The sequence below is a fragment of the Kogia breviceps genome, unplaced genomic scaffold (genome assembly GCF_026419965.1).
Source record: "Kogia breviceps isolate mKogBre1 unplaced genomic scaffold, mKogBre1 haplotype 1 scaffold_57, whole genome shotgun sequence".
NCBI classification, from domain to species: domain Eukaryota; kingdom Metazoa; phylum Chordata; class Mammalia; order Artiodactyla; family Physeteridae; genus Kogia; species Kogia breviceps.
In genome coordinates, this window is record NW_026712012.1 from 1138344 (window position 1) to 1154774 (window position 16431).

Consider the following 16431-nt stretch of genomic DNA (forward strand, 5'->3'; position numbering starts at 1 on the left):
TAGCTTTTAAGATGCTTACTAGTCGGATAGATACTTGTGCGATGAACAGGGTCTGGTGAGTCCAGTTGATTGAGCAAGGAGTAGGTCGTGTCCATTCCATATTCGGTTTTCGGAAGGGTATCTGTGCTCATTTCAAACTCGAGTTTTATGCGTCACCGCACCTCACCTTTCCCCTGAAGCAGGCATAAGTGTGTTTTCTAAAAGCGTGACTCTGTTCTGTTTGGGGATTCCGTTCATGGGGAGCGATTTTTACATTCCCTCGATAAGTGATATCATAAGTTTCTTTTTTTGTGGGACTTATTTCACTGAGGATGATCGTACCTAAATCCACTCAGGATGCTGCTACCAGCCTCATGACGTGGACTTCATGGCTGAGTGACACTCCATTGGACCTACGTAGCACCACTTGTCCACTTGTCCACTTGTCTTTGTCCACTTGTCCACTCGTCTTTGTCCACTTGGCTCTTTCCTGGGATATGAAACGTGTACCGGAGTGGAGGTTCTTGTCAAGACAGCAGCCCTCAACTTTGGGGTCCCTGTGTCTGGTTGATTTTTTCATTTTCCCAAGGTCAACGCCCATGTGTGGAAGTGCCCTATGCTCTGTGGTTCTGTGTTTTACATGGTTTGGGAAAGAGGATACACTTGTGAAGATTGGCTGTTGGCCATTGACATCCCGCCCATCAGCTTAACAAGGCTCCCTTGACTCCGTGGGCTGTCCTGCCTTTCTGGTTTTTAGACTTTTTTCGCCTGGCCCTTTTGCCCCGGGGGGGGGGGCGAGAGATTTCTTTGTAGTGCTGATTTGCTCTCCCAGGTTGCTTGGTTGGCCAAAAAGGGCGTATGCGTTTTTTCCTGAATATATTCAGGAAAAAACGCATACGCCCTTTTTGGCCAACCGCATCATTGTCCACGTTCTGGCGCTTTTCATGTGCTATCGGGGCCATTCCGATGTACCCGTTGACATCCGTTTCCTGCAGTTCTGCCTTGCGTTCAGCGCCTCTTCGTAGCCTGACCTCAATATATTTTGGGGCGATAGTTATCGTTTAGAACTCTGCAGGTTTGGGAAGTGCAGGGCCCCTGAGCTCCATTTCCCAAGTCGCTTTTTTGTGAGTGGGACGCAACACGGCTGGATGGCTTCACGCCCTATTGTCGATCCGCGGTGGCAGGCTGAACCGCTGGTGAATTCTTCTTCGTGATGGGAAATGAGAGTGACATGTGCCCGACCAAACACCTCCAGCGAGTCTCTCATTGGTTCCCCCTCTTGCAGTTCATCCTGCGGACAAATTGCAGACGGTACGAAAGAGGCATGGAAAGGCGCCGAGTCTCCAAGTGGGGAGATTGTTAGTAAGGGGGCCTGAATGGAGAACACGAGCACCAGGAGAGGAAAACTGAGGTGAGTTTCAGAAAGCTTTCCCGATCCCACGGTGTAGCATCCGCTGGGTTTCCAATGAGTGCTTTCGCTGTCGGAAGATTGCGTTGAACCTGGAGAGTTGGGAGCCATGGAATGGGGAGCACGCAGGATTCCTTTCAAGGGTCTGCATTTGCTTTCCCAACCTCACCAATCGTCTCAGCCCCAAGAGTGTCCAGCCTTATGTCTTCTGCCGCTGGGGCTGTAGATGTGGTCAATCCTGGTTGCATGCCAGTCCCTGAACGCATTTTGGAAGAATTTCTCTCTGTTTTGCCCTGCTTGTTTCTTCTTTGTGTTGGAAATGTATCCTCAGAATGGGTCTGAGCTGATTTTCCCTGCTGGTTTTAGGCCGCTTTACACACCCTTGATGCACTTACACAGAGATATCAAGACTTAGCTTTTAAGATGCTTACTAGTCGGATAGATACTTGTGCGATGAACAGGGTCTGGTGAGTCCAGTTGATTGAGCAAGGAGTAGGTCGTGTCCATTCCATATTCGGTTTTCGGAAGGGTATCTGTGCTCATTTCAAACTCGAGTTTTATGCGTCACCGCACCTCACCTTTCCCCTGAAGCAGGCATAAGTGTGTTTTCTAAAAGCGTGACTCTGTTCTGTTTGGGGATTCAGTGCATGGGGAGCGATTTTTACATTCCCTCGATAAGTGATATCATAAGTTTCTTTTTTTGTGGGACTTATTTCACTGAGGATGATCGTACCTAAATCCACTCAGGATGCTGCTACCAGCCTCATGACGTGGATTTCATGGCTGAGTGACACTCCATTGGACCTACGTAGCACCACTTGTCCACTTGTCCACTTGTCTTTGTCCACTTGTCCACTCGTCTTTGTCCACTTGGCTCTTTCCTGGGATATGAAACGTGTACCGGAGTGGAGGTTCTTGTCAAGACAGCAGCCCTCAACTTTGGGGTCCCTGTGTCTGGTTGATTTTTTCATTTTCCCAAGGTCAACGCCCATGTGTGGAAGTGCCCTATGCTCTGTGGTTCTGTGTTTTACATGGTTTGGGAAAGAGGATACACTTGTGAAGATTGGCTGTTGGCCATTGACATCCCGCCCATCAGCTTAACAAGGCTCCCTTGACTCCGTGGGCTGTCCTGCCTTTCTGGTTTTTAGACTTTTTTCGCCTGGCCCTTTTGCCCCCAGGGGGGGGGGCGAGAGATTTCTTTGTAATGCTGATTTGCTCTCCCAGGTTGCTTGGTTGGCCAAAAAGGGCGTATGCGTTTTTTCCTGAATATATTCAGGAAAAAACGCATACGCCCTTTTTGGCCAACCGCATCATTGTCCACGTTCTGGCGCTTTTCATGTGCTATCGGGGCCATTCCGATGTACCCGTTGACATCCGTTTCCTGCAGTTCTGCCTTGCGTTCAGCGCCTCTTCGTAGCCTGACCTCAATATATTTTGGGGCGATAGTTATCGTTTAGAACTCTGCAGGTTTGGGAAGTGCAGGGCCCCTGAGCTCCATTTCCCAAGTCGCTTTTTTGTGAGTGGGACGCAACACGGCTGGATGGCTTCACGCCCTATTGTCGATCCGCGGTGGCAGGCTGAACCGCTGGTGAATTCTTCTTCGTGATGGGAAATGAGAGTGACATGTGCCCGACCAAACACCTCCAGCGAGTCTCTCATTGGTTCCCCCTCTTGCAGTTCATCCTGCGGACAAATTGCAGACGGTACGAAAGAGGCATGGAAAGGCGCCGAGTCTCCAAGTGGGGAGATTGTTAGTAAGGGGGCCTGAATGGAGAACACGAGCACCAGGAGAGGAAAACTGAGGTGAGTTTCAGAAAGCTTTCCCGATCCCACGGTGTAGCATCCGCTGGGTTTCCAATGAGTGCTTTCGCTGTCGGAAGATTGCGTTGAACCTGGAGAGTTGGGACCCATGGAATGGGGAGCACGCAGGATTCCTTTCAAGGGTCTGCATTTGCTTTCCCAACCTCACCAATCGTCTCAGCCCCAAGAGTGTCCAGCCTTATGTCTTCTGCCGCTGGGGCTGTAGATGTGGTCAATCCTGGTTGCATGCCAGTCCCTGAACGCATTTTGGAAGAATTTCTCTCTGTTTTGCCCTGCTTGTTTCTTCTTTGTGTTGGAAATGTATCCTCAGAATGGGTCTGAGCTGATTTTCCCTGCTGGTTTTAGGCCGCTTTACACACCCTTGATGCACTTACACAGAGATATCAAGACTTAGCTTTTAAGATGCTTACTAGTCGGATAGATACTTGTGCGATGAACAGGGTCTGGTGAGTCCAGTTGATTGAGCAAGGAGTAGGTCGTGTCCATTCCATATTCGGTTTTCGGAAGGGTATCTGTGCTCATTTCAAACTCGAGTTTTATGCGTCACCGCACCTCACCTTTCCCCTGAAGCAGGCATAAGTGTGTTTTCTAAAAGCGTGACTCTGTTCTGTTTGGGGATTCCATTCATGGGGAGCGATTTTTACATTCCCTCGATAAGTGATATCATAAGTTTCTTTTTTTGTGGGACTTATTTCACTGAGGATGATCGTACCTAAATCCACTCAGGATGCTGCTACCAGCCTCATGACGTGGACTTCATGGCTGAGTGACACTCCATTGGACCTACGTAGCACCACTTGTCCACTTGTCCACTTGTCTTTGTCCACTTGTCCACTCGTCTTTGTCCACTTGGCTCTTTCCTGGGATATGAAACGTGTACCGGAGTGGAGGTTCTTGTCAAGACAGCAGCCCTCAACTTTGGGGTCCCTGTGTCTGGTTGATTTTTTCATTTTCCCAAGGTCAACGCCCATGTGTGGAAGTGCCCTATGCTCTGTGGTTCTGTGTTTTACATGGTTTGGGAAAGAGGATACACTTGTGAAGATTGGCTGTTGGCCATTGACATCCCGCCCATCAGCTTAACAAGGCTCCCTTGACTCCGTGGGCTGTCCTGCCTTTCTGGTTTTTAGACTTTTTTCGCCTGGCCCTTTTGCCCCGGGGGGGGGGGGCGAGAGATTTCTTTGTAGTGCTGATTTGCTCTCCCAGGTTGCTTGGTTGGCCAAAAAGGGCGTATGCGTTTTTTCCTGAATATATTCAGGAAAAAACGCATACGCCCTTTTTGGCCAACCGCATCATTGTCCACGTTCTGGCGCTTTTCATGTGCTATCGGGGCCATTCCGATGTACCCGTTGACATCCGTTTCCTGCAGTTCTGCCTTGCGTTCAGCGCCTCTTCGTAGCCTGACCTCAATATATTTTGGGGCGATAGTTATCGTTTAGAACTCTGCAGGTTTGGGAAGTGCAGGGCCCCTGAGCTCCATTTCCCAAGTCGCTTTTTTGTGAGTGGGACGCAACACGGCTGGATGGCTTCACGCCCTATTGTCGATCCGCGGTGGCAGGCTGAACCGCTGGTGAATTCTTCTTCGTGATGGGAAATGAGAGTGACATGTGCCCGACCAAACACCTCCAGCGAGTCTCTCATTGGTTCCCCCTCTTGCAGTTCATCCTGCGGACAAATTGCAGACGGTACGAAAGAGGCATGGAAAGGCGCCGAGTCTCCAAGTGGGGAGATTGTTAGTAAGGGGGCCTGAATGGAGAACACGAGCACCAGGAGAGGAAAACTGAGGTGAGTTTCAGAAAGCTTTCCCGATCCCACGGTGTAGCATCCGCTGGGTTTCCAATGAGTGCTTTCGCTGTCGGAAGATTGCGTTGAACCTGGAGAGTTGGGAGCCATGGAATGGGGAGCACGCAGGATTCCTTTCAAGGGTCTGCATTTGCTTTCCCAACCTCACCAATCGTCTCAGCCCCAAGAGTGTCCAGCCTTATGTCTTCTGCCGCTGGGGCTGTAGATGTGGTCAATCCTGGTTGCATGCCAGTCCCTGAACGCATTTTGGAAGAATTTCTCTCTGTTTTGCCCTGCTTGTTTCTTCTTTGTGTTGGAAATGTATCCTCAGAATGGGTCTGAGCTGATTTTCCCTGCTGGTTTTAGGCCGCTTTACACACCCTTGATGCACTTACACAGAGATATCAAGACTTAGCTTTTAAGATGCTTACTAGTCGGATAGATACTTGTGCGATGAACAGGGTCTGGTGAGTCCAGTTGATTGAGCAAGGAGTAGGTCGTGTCCATTCCATATTCGGTTTTCGGAAGGGTATCTGTGCTCATTTCAAACTCGAGTTTTATGCGTCACCGCACCTCACCTTTCCCCTGAAGCAGGCATAAGTGTGTTTTCTAAAAGCGTGACTCTGTTCTGTTTGGGGATTCCGTTCATGGGGAGCGATTTTTACATTCCCTCGATAAGTGATATCATAAGTTTCTTTTTTTGTGGGACTTATTTCACTGAGGATGATCATACCTAAATCCACTCAGGATGCTGCTACCAGCCTCATGACGTGGATTTCATGGCTGAGTGACACTCCATTGGACCTACGTAGCACCACTTGTCCACTTGTCCACTTGTCTTTGTCCACTTGTCCACTCGTCTTTGTCCACTTGGCTCTTTCCTGGGATATGAAACGTGTACCGGAGTGGAGGTTCTTGTCAAGACAGCAGCCCTCAACTTTGGGGTCCCTGTGTCTGGTTGATTTTTTCATTTTCCCAAGGTCAACGCCCATGTGTGGAAGTGCCCTATGCTCTGTGGTTCTGTGTTTTACATGGTTTGGGAAAGAGGATACACTTGTGAAGATTGGCTGTTGGCCATTGACATCCCGCCCATCAGCTTAACAAGGCTCCCTTGACTCCGTGGGCTGTCCTGCCTTTCTGGTTTTTAGACTTTTTTCGCCTGGCCCTTTTGCCCCCAGGGGGGGGGGGCGAGAGATTTCTTTCTAATGCTGATTTGCTCTCCCAGGTTGCTTGGTTGGCCAAAAAGGGCGTATGCGTTTTTTCCTGAATATATTCAGGAAAAAACGCATACGCCCTTTTTGGCCAACCGCATCATTGTCCACGTTCTGGCGCTTTTCATGTGCTATCGGGGCCATTCCGATGTACCCGTTTACATCCGTTTCCTGCAGTTCTGCCTTGCGTTCAGCGCCTCTTCGTAGCCTGACCTCAATATATTTTGGGGCGATAGTTATCGTTTAGAACTCTGCAGGTTTGGGAAGTGCAGGGCCCCTGAGCTCCATTTCCCAAGTCGCTTTTTTGTGAGTGGGACGCAACACGGCTGGATGGCTTCACGCCCTATTGTCGATCCGCGGTGGCAGGCTGAACCGCTGGTGAATTCTTCTTCGTGATGGGAAATGAGAGTGACATGTGCCCGACCAAACACCTCCAGCGAGTCTCTCATTGGTTCCCCCTCTTGCAGTTCATCCTGCGGACAAATTGCAGACGGTACGAAAGAGGCATGGAAAGGCGCCGAGTCTCCAAGTGGGGAGATTGTTAGTAAGGGGGCCTGAATGGAGAACACGAGCACCAGGAGAGGAAAACTGAGGTGAGTTTCAGAAAGCTTTCCCGATCCCACGGTGTAGCATCCGCTGGGTTTCCAATGAGTGCTTTCGCTGTCGGAAGATTGCGTTGAACCTGGAGAGTTGGGAGCCATGGAATGGGGAGCACGCAGGATTCCTTTCAAGGGTCTGCATTTGCTTTCCCAACCTCACCAATCGTCTCAGCCCCAAGAGTGTCCAGCCTTATGTCTTCTGCCGCTGGGGCTGTAGATGTGGTCAATCCTGGTTGCATGCCAGTCCCTGAACGCATTTTGGAAGAATTTCTCTCTGTTTTGCCCTGCTTGTTTCTTCTTTGTGTTGGAAATGTATCCTCAGAATGGGTCTGAGCTGATTTTCCCTGCTGGTTTTAGGCCGCTTTACACACCCTTGATGCACTTACACAGAGATATCAAGACTTAGCTTTTAAGATGCTTACTAGTCGGATAGATACTTGTGCGATGAACAGGGTCTGGTGAGTCCAGTTGATTGAGCAAGGAGTAGGTCGTGTCCATTCCATATTCGGTTTTCGGAAGGGTATCTGTGCTCATTTCAAACTCGAGTTTTATGCGTCACCGCACCTCACCTTTCCCCTGAAGCAGGCATAAGTGTGTTTTCTAAAAGCGTGACTCTGTTCTGTTTGGGGATTCCGTTCATGGGGAGCGATTTTTACATTCCCTCGATAAGTGATATCATAAGTTTCTTTTTTTGTGGGACTTATTTCACTGAGGATGATCGTACCTAAATCCACTCAGGATGCTGCTACCAGCCTCATGACGTGGATTTCATGGCTGAGTGACACTCCATTGGACCTACGTAGCACCACTTGTCCACTTGTCCACTTGTCTTTGTCCACTTGTCCACTCGTCTTTGTCCACTTGGCTCTTTCCTGGGATATGAAACGTGTACCGGAGTGGAGGTTCTTGTCAAGACAGCAGCCCTCAACTTTGGGGTCCCTGTGTCTGGTTGATTTTTTCATTTTCCCAAGGTCAACGCCCATGTGTGGAAGTGCCCTATGCTCTGTGGTTCTGTGTTTTACATGGTTTGGGAAAGAGGATACACTTGTGAAGATTGGCTGTTGGCCATTGACATCCCGCCCATCAGCTTAACAAGGCTCCCTTGACTCCGTGGGCTGTCCTGCCTTTCTGGTTTTTAGACTTTTTTCGCCTGGCCCTTTTGCCCCGGGGGGGGGGGGCGAGAGATTTCTTTGTAGTGCTGATTTGCTCTCCCAGGTTGCTTGGTTGGCCAAAAAGGGCGTATGCGTTTTTTCCTGAATATATTCAGGAAAAAACGCATACGCCCTTTTTGGCCAACCGCATCATTGTCCACGTTCTGGCGCTTTTCATGTGCTATCGGGGCCATTCCGATGTACCCGTTGACATCCGTTTCCTGCAGTTCTGCCTTGCGTTCAGCGCCTCTTCGTAGCCTGACCTCAATATATTTTGGGGCGATAGTTATCGTTTAGAACTCTGCAGGTTTGGGAAGTGCAGGGCCCCTGAGCTCCATTTCCCAAGTCGCTTTTTTGTGAGTGGGACGCAACACGGCTGGATGGCTTCACGCCCTATTGTCGATCCGGGGTGGCAGGCTGAACCGCTGGTGAATTCTTCTTCGTGATGGGAAATGAGAGTGACATGTGCCCGACCAAACACCTCCAGCGAGTCTCTCATTGGTTCCCCCTCTTGCAGTTCATCCTGCGGACAAATTGCAGACGGTACGAAAGAGGCATGGAAAGGCGCCGAGTCTCCAAGTGGGGAGATTGTTAGTAAGGGGGCCTGAATGGAGAACACGAGCACCAGGAGAGGAAAACTGAGGTGAGTTTCAGAAAGCTTTCCCGATCCCACGGTGTAGCATCCGCTGGGTTTCCAATGAGTGCTTTCGCTGTCGGAAGATTGCGTTGAACCTGGAGAGTTGGGAGCCATGGAATGGGGAGCACGCAGGATTCCTTTCAAGGGTCTGCATTTGCTTTCCCAACCTCACCAATCGTCTCAGCCCCAAGAGTGTCCAGCCTTCTGTCTTCTGCCGCTGGGGCTGTAGATGTGGTCAATCCTGGTTGCATGCCAGTCCCTGAACGCATTTTGGAAGAATTTCTCTCTGTTTTGCCCTGCTTGTTTCTTCTTTGTGTTGGAAATGTATCCTCAGAATGGGTCTGAGCTGATTTTCCCTGCTGGTTTTAGGCCGCTTTACACACCCTTGATGCACTTACACAGAGATATCAAGACTTAGCTTTTAAGATGCTTACTAGTCGGATAGATACTTGTGCGATGAACAGGGTCTGGTGAGTCCAGTTGATTGAGCAAGGAGTAGGTCGTGTCCATTCCATATTCGGTTTTCGGAAGGGTATCTGTGCTCATTTCAAACTCGAGTTTTATGCGTCACCGCACCTCACCTTTCCCCTGAAGCAGGCATAAGTGTGTTTTCTAAAAGCGTGACTCTGTTCTGTTTGGGGATTCCGTTCATGGGGAGCGATTTTTACATTCCCTCGATAAGTGATATCATAAGTTTCTTTTTTTGTGGGACTTATTTCACTGAGGATGATCGTACCTAAATCCACTCAGGATGCTGCTACCAGCCTCATGACGTGGATTTCATGGCTGAGTGACACTCCATTGGACCTACGTAGCACCACTTGTCCACTTGTCCACTTGTCTTTGTCCACTTGTCCACTCGTCTTTGTCCACTTGGCTCTTTCCTGGGATATGAAACGTGTACCGGAGTGGAGGTTCTTGTCAAGACAGCAGCCCTCAACTTTGGGGTCCCTGTGTCTGGTTGATTTTTTCATTTTCCCAAGGTCAACGCCCATGTGTGGAAGTGCCCTATGCTCTGTGGTTCTGTGTTTTACATGGTTTGGGAAAGAGGATACACTTGTGAAGATTGGCTGTTGGCCATTGACATCCCGCCCATCAGCTTAACAAGGCTCCCTTGACTCCGTGGGCTGTCCTGCCTTTCTGGTTTTTAGACTTTTTTCGCCTGGCCCTTTTGCCCCCGGGGGGGGGGGCGAGAGATTTCTTTGTAGTGCTGATTTGCTCTCCCAGGTTGCTTGGTTGGCCAAAAAGGGCGTATGCGTTTTTTCCTGAATATATTCAGGAAAAAACGCATACGCCCTTTTTGGCCAACCGCATCATTGTCCACGTTCTGGCGCTTTTCATGTGCTATCGGGGCCATTCCGATGTACCCGTTGACATCCGTTTCCTGCAGTTCTGCCTTGCGTTCAGCGCCTCTTCGTAGCCTGACCTCAATATATTTTGGGGCGATAGTTATCGTTTAGAACTCTGCAGGTTTGGGAAGTGCAGGGCCCCTGAGTTCCATTTCCCAAGTCGCTTTTTTGTGAGTGGGACGCAACACGGCTGGATGGCTTCACGCCCTATTGTCGATCCGCGGTTGCAGGCTGAACCGCTGGTGAATTCTTCTTCGTGATGGGAAATGAGAGTGACATGTGCCCGACCAAACACCTCCAGCGAGTCTCTCATTGGTTCCCCCTCTTGCAGTTCATCCTGCGGACAAATTGCAGACGGTACGAAAGAGGCATGGAAAGGCGCCGAGTCTCCAAGTGGGGAGATTGTTAGTAAGGGGGCCTGAATGGAGAACACGAGCACCAGGAGAGGAAAACTGAGGTGAGTTTCAGAAAGCTTTCCCGATCCCACGGTGTAGCATCCGCTGGGTTTCCAATGAGTGCTTTCGCTGTCGGAAGATTGCGTTGAACCTGGAGAGTTGGGAGCCATGGAATGGGGAGCACGCAGGATTCCTTTCAAGGGTCTGCATTTGCTTTCCCAACCTCACCAATCGTCTCAGCCCCAAGAGTGTCCAGCCTTATGTCTTCTGCCGCTGGGGCTGTAGATGTGGTCAATCCTGGTTGCATGCCAGTCCCTGAACGCATTTTGGAAGAATTTCTCTCTGTTTTGCCCTGCTTGTTTCTTCTTTATGTTGGAAATGTATCCTCAGAATGGGTCTGAGCTGATTTTCCCTGCTGGTTTTAGGCCGCTTTACACACACTTGATGCACTTACACAGAGATATCAAGACTTAGCTTTGAAGATGCTTACTAGTCGGATAGATACTTGTGCGATGAACAGGGTCTGGTGAGTCCAGTTGATTGAGTAAGGAGTAGGTCGTGTCCATTCCATATTCGGTTTTCGGAAGGGTATCTGTGCTCATTTCAAACTCGAGTTTTATGCGTCACCGCACCTCACCTTTCCCCTGAAGCAGGCATAAGTGTGTTTTCTAAAAGCGTGACTCTGTTCTGTTTGGGGATTCAGTGCATGGGGAGCGATTTTTACATTCCCTCGATAAGTGATATCATAAGTTTCTTTTTTTGTGGGACTGATTTCACTGAGGATGATCGTACCTAAATCCACTCAGGATGCTGCTACCAGCCTCATGACGTGGATTTCATGGCTGAGTGACACTCCATTGGACCTACGTAGCACCACTTCTGCACTTGTCCACTTGTCCACTCGTCTTTGTCCACTTGGCTCTTTCCTGGGATATGAAACGTGTACCGGAGTGGAGGTTCTTGTCAAGACAGCAGCCCTCAACTTTGGGGTCCCTGTGTCTGGTTGATTTTTTCATTTTCCCAAGGTCAACGCCCATGTGTGGAAGTGCCCTATGCTCTGTGGTTCTGTGTTTTACATGGTTTGGGAAAGAGGATACACTTGTGAAGATTGGCTGTTGGCCATTGACATCCCGCCCATCAGCTTAACAAGGCTCCCTTGACTCCGTGGGCTGTCCTGCCTTTCTGGTTTTTAGACTTTTTTCGCCTGGCCCTTTTGCCCCGGGGGGGGGGGCGAGAGATTTCTTTGTAGTGCTGATTTGCTCTCCCAGGTTGCTTGGTTGGCCAAAAAGGGCGTATGCGTTTTTTCCTGAATATATTCAGGAAAAAACGCATACGCCCTTTTTGGCCAACCGCATCATTGTCCACGTTCTGGCGCTTTTCATGTGCTATCGGGGCCATTCCGATGTACCCGTTGGCATCCGTTTCCTGCAGTTCTGCCTTGCGTTCAGCGCCTCTTCGTAGCCTGACCTCAATATATTTTGGGGCGATAGATATCGTTTAGAACTCTGCAGGTTTGGGAAGTGCAGGGCCCCTGAGCTCCATTTCCCAAGTCGCTTTTTTGTGAGTGGGACGCAACACGGCTGGATGGCTTCACGCCCTATTGTCGATCCGGGGTGGCAGGCTGAACCGCTGGTGAATTCTTCTTCGTGATGGGAAATGAGAGTGACATGTGCCCGACCAAACACCTCCAGCGAGTCTCTCATTGGTTCCCCCTCTTGCAGTTCATCCTGCGGACAAATTGCAGACGGTACGAAAGAGGCATGGAAAGGCGCCGAGTCTCCAAGTGGGGAGATTGTTAGTAAGGGGGCCTGAATGGAGAACACGAGCACCAGGAGATGAAAACTGAGGTGAGTTTCAGAAAGCTTTCCCTATCCCACGGTGTAGCATCCGCTGGGTTTCCAATGAGTGCTTTCGCTGTCGGAAGATTGCGTTGAACCTGGAGAGTTGGGAGCCATGGAATGGGGAGCACGCAGGATTCCTTTCAAGGGTCTGCATTTGCTTTCCCAACCTCACCAATCGTCTCAGCCCCAAGAGTGTCCAGCCTTATGTCTTCTGCCGCTGGGGCTGTAGATGTGGTCAATCCTGGTTGCATGCCAGTCCCTGAACGCATTTTGGAAGAATTTCTCTCTGTTTTGCCCTGCTTGTTTCTTCTTTGTGTTGGAAATGTATCCTCAGAATGGGTCTGAGCTGATTTTCCCTGCTGGTTTTAGGCCGCTTTACACACACTTGATGCACTTACACAGAGATATCAAGACTTAGCTTTGAAGATGCTTACTAGTCGGATAGATACTTGTGCGATGAACAGGGTCTGGTGAGTCCAGTTGATTGAGCAAGGAGTAGGTCGTGTCCATTCCATATTCGGTTTTCGGAAGGGTATCTGTGCTCATTTCAAACTCGAGTTTTATGCGTCACCCCACCTCACCTTTCCCCTGAAGCAGGCATAAGTGTGTTTTCTAAAAGCGTGACTCTGTTCTGTTTGGGGATTCAGTGCATGGGGAGCGATTTTTACATTCCCTCGATAAGTGATATCATAAGTTTCTTTTTTTGTGGGACTTATTTCACTGAGGATGATCGTACCTAAATCCACTCAGGATGCTGCTACCAGCCTCATGACGTGGATTTCATGGCTGAGTGACACTCCATTGGACCTACGTAGCACCACTTGTCCACTTGTCCACTTGTCTTTGTCCACTTGTCTACTCGTCTTTGTCCACTTGGCTCTTTCCTGGGATATGAAACGTGTACCGGAGTGGAGGTTCTTGTCAAGACAGCAGCCCTCAACTTTGGGGTCCCTGTGTCTGGTTGATTTTTTCATTTTCCCAAGGTCAACGCCCATGTGTGGAAGTGCCCTATGCTCTGTGGTTCTGTGTTTTACATGGTTTGGGAAAGAGGATACACTTGTGAAGATTGGCTGTTGGCCATTGACATCCCGCCCATCAGCTTAACAAGGCTCCCTTGACTCCGTGGGCTGTCCTGCCTTTCTGGTTTTTAGACTTTTTTCGCCTGGCCCTTTTGCCCCGGGGGGGGGGGGCGAGAGATTTCTTTGTAGTGCTGATTTGCTCTCCCAGGTTGCTTGGTTGGCCAAAAAGGGCGTATGCGTTTTTTCCTGAATATATTCAGGAAAAAACGCATACGCCCTTTTTGGCCAACCGCATCATTGTCCACGTTCTGGCGCTTTTCATGTGCTATCGGGGCCATTCCGATGTACCCGTTGACATCCGTTTCCTGCAGTTCTGCCTTGCGTTCAGCGCCTCTTCGTAGCCTGACCTCAATATATTTTGGGGCGATAGTTATCGTTTAGAACTCTGCAGGTTTGGGAAGTGCAGGGCCCCTGAGCTCCATTTCCCAAGTCGCTTTTTTGTGAGTGGGACGCAACACGGCTGGATGGCTTCACGCCCTATTGTCGATCCGCGGTGGCAGGCTGAACCGCTGGTGAATTCTTCTTCGTGATGGGAAATGAGAGTGACATGTGCCCGACCAAACACCTCCAGCGAGTCTCTCATTGGTTCCCCCTCTTGCAGTTCATCCTGCGGACAAATTGCAGACGGTACGAAAGAGGCATGGAAAGGCACCGAGTCTCCAAGTGGGGAGATTGTTAGTAAGGGGGCCTGAATGGAGAACACGAGCACCAGGAGAGGAAAACTGAGGTGAGTTTCAGAAAGCTTTCCCGATCCCACGGTGTAGCATCCGCTGGGTTTCCAATGAGTGCTTTCGCTGTCGGAAGATTGCGTTGAACCTGGAGAGTTGGGAGCCATGGAATGGGGAGCACGCAGGATTCCTTTCAAGGGTCTGCATTTGCTTTCCCAACCTCACCAATCGTCTCAGCCCCAAGAGTGTCCAGCCTTATGTCTTCTGCCGCTGGGGCTGTAGATGTGGTCAATCCTGGTTGCATGCCAGTCCCTGAACGCATTTTGGAAGAATTTCTCTCTGTTTTGCCCTGCTTGTTTCTTCTTTGTGTTGGAAATGTATCCTCAGAATGGGTCTGAGCTGATTTTCCCTGCTGGTTTTAGGCCGCTTTACACACCCTTGATGCACTTACACAGAGATATCAAGACTTAGCTTTTAAGATGCTTACTAGTCGGATAGATACTTGTGCGATGAACAGGGTCTGGTGAGTCCAGTTGATTGAGCAAGGAGTAGGTCGTGTCCATTCCATATTCGGTTTTCGGAAGGGTATCTGTGCTCATTTCAAACTCGAGTTTTATGCGTCACCGCACCTCACCTTTCCCCTGAAGCAGGCATAAGTGTGTTTTCTAAAAGCGTGACTCTGTTCTGTTTGGGGATTCCGTTCATGGGGAGCGATTTTTACATTCCCTCGATAAGTGATATCATAAGTTTCTTTTTTTGTGGGACTTATTTCACTGAGGATGATCGTACCTAAATCCACTCAGGATGCTGCTACCAGCCTCATGACGTGGATTTCATGGCTGAGTGACACTCCATTGGACCTACGTAGCACCACTTGTCCACTTGTCTTTGTCCACTTGTCCACTCGTCTTTGTCCACTTGGCTCTTTCCTGGGAAATGAAACGTGTACCGGAGTGGAGGTTCTTGTCAAGACAGCAGCCCTCAACTTTGGGGTCCCTGTGTCTGGTTGATTTTTTCATTTTCCCAAGGTCATCGCCCATGTGGGGAAGTGCCCTATGCTCTGTGGTTCTGTGTTTTACATGGTTTGGGAAAGAGGATACATTTGTGAAGATTGGCTGTTGGCCATTGACATCCCGCCCATCAGCTTAACAAGGCTCCCTTGACTCCGTGGGCTGTCCTGCCTTTCTGGTTTTTAGACTTTTTTCGCCTGGCCCTTTTGCCCCGGGGGGGGGGGCGAGAGATTTCTTTGTAGTGCTGATTTGCTCTCCCAGGTTGCTTGGTTGGCCAAAAAGGGCGTATGCGTTTTTTCCTGAATATATTCAGGAAAAAACGCATACGCCCTTTTTGGCCAACCGCATCATTGTCCACGTTCTGGCGCTTTTCATGTGCTATCGGGGCCATTCCGATGTACCCGTTGACATCCGTTTCCTGCAGTTCTGCCTTGCGTTCAGCGCCTCTTCGTAGCCTGACCTCAATATATTTTGGGGCGATAGTTATCGTTTAGAACTCTGCAGGTTTGGGAAGTGCAGGGCCCCTGAGCTCCATTTCCCAAGTCGCTTTTTTGTGAGTGGGACGCAACACGGCTGGATGGCTTCACGCCCTATTGTCGATCCGCGGTTGCAGGCTGAACCGCTGGTGAATTCTTCTTCGTGATGGGAAATGAGAGTGACATGTGCCCGACCAAACACCTCCAGCGAGTCTCTCATTGGTTCCCCCTCTTGCAGTTCATCCTGCGGACAAATTGCAGACGGTACGAAAGAGGCATGGAAAGGCGCCGAGTCTCCAAGTGGGGAGATTGTTAGTAAGGGGGCCTGAATGGAGAACACGAGCACCAGGAGAGGAAAACTGAGGTGAGTTTCAGAAAGCTTTCCCGATCCCACGGTGTAGCATCCGCTGGGTTTCCAATGAGTGCTTTCGCTGTCGGAAGATTGCGTTGAACCTGGAGAGTTGGGAGCCATGGAATGGGGAGCACGCAGGATTCCTTTCAAGGGTCTGCATTTGCTTTCCCAACCTCACCAATCGTCTCAGCCCCAAGAGTGTCCAGCCTTATGTCTTCTGCCGCTGGGGCTGTAGATGTGGTCAATCCTGGTTGCATGCCAGTCCCTGAACGCATTTTGGAAGAATTTCTCTCTGTTTTGCCCTGCTTGTTTCTTCTTTGTGTTGGAAATGTATCCTCAGAATGGGTCTGAGCTGATTTTCCCTGCTGGTTTTAGGCCGCTTTACACACCCTTGATGCACTTACACAGAGATATCAAGACTTAGCTTTTAAGATGCTTACTAGTCGGATAGATACTTGTGCGATGAACAGGGTCTGGTGAGTCCAGTTGATTGAGCAAGGAGTAGGTCGTGTCCATTCCATATTCGGTTTTCGGAAGGGTATCTGTGCTCATTTCAAACTCGAGTTTTATGCGTCACCGCACCTCACCTTTCCCCTGAAGCAGGCATAAGTGTGTTTTCTAAAAGCGTGACTCTGTTCTGTTTGGGGATTCCGTTCATGGGGAGCGATTTTTACAT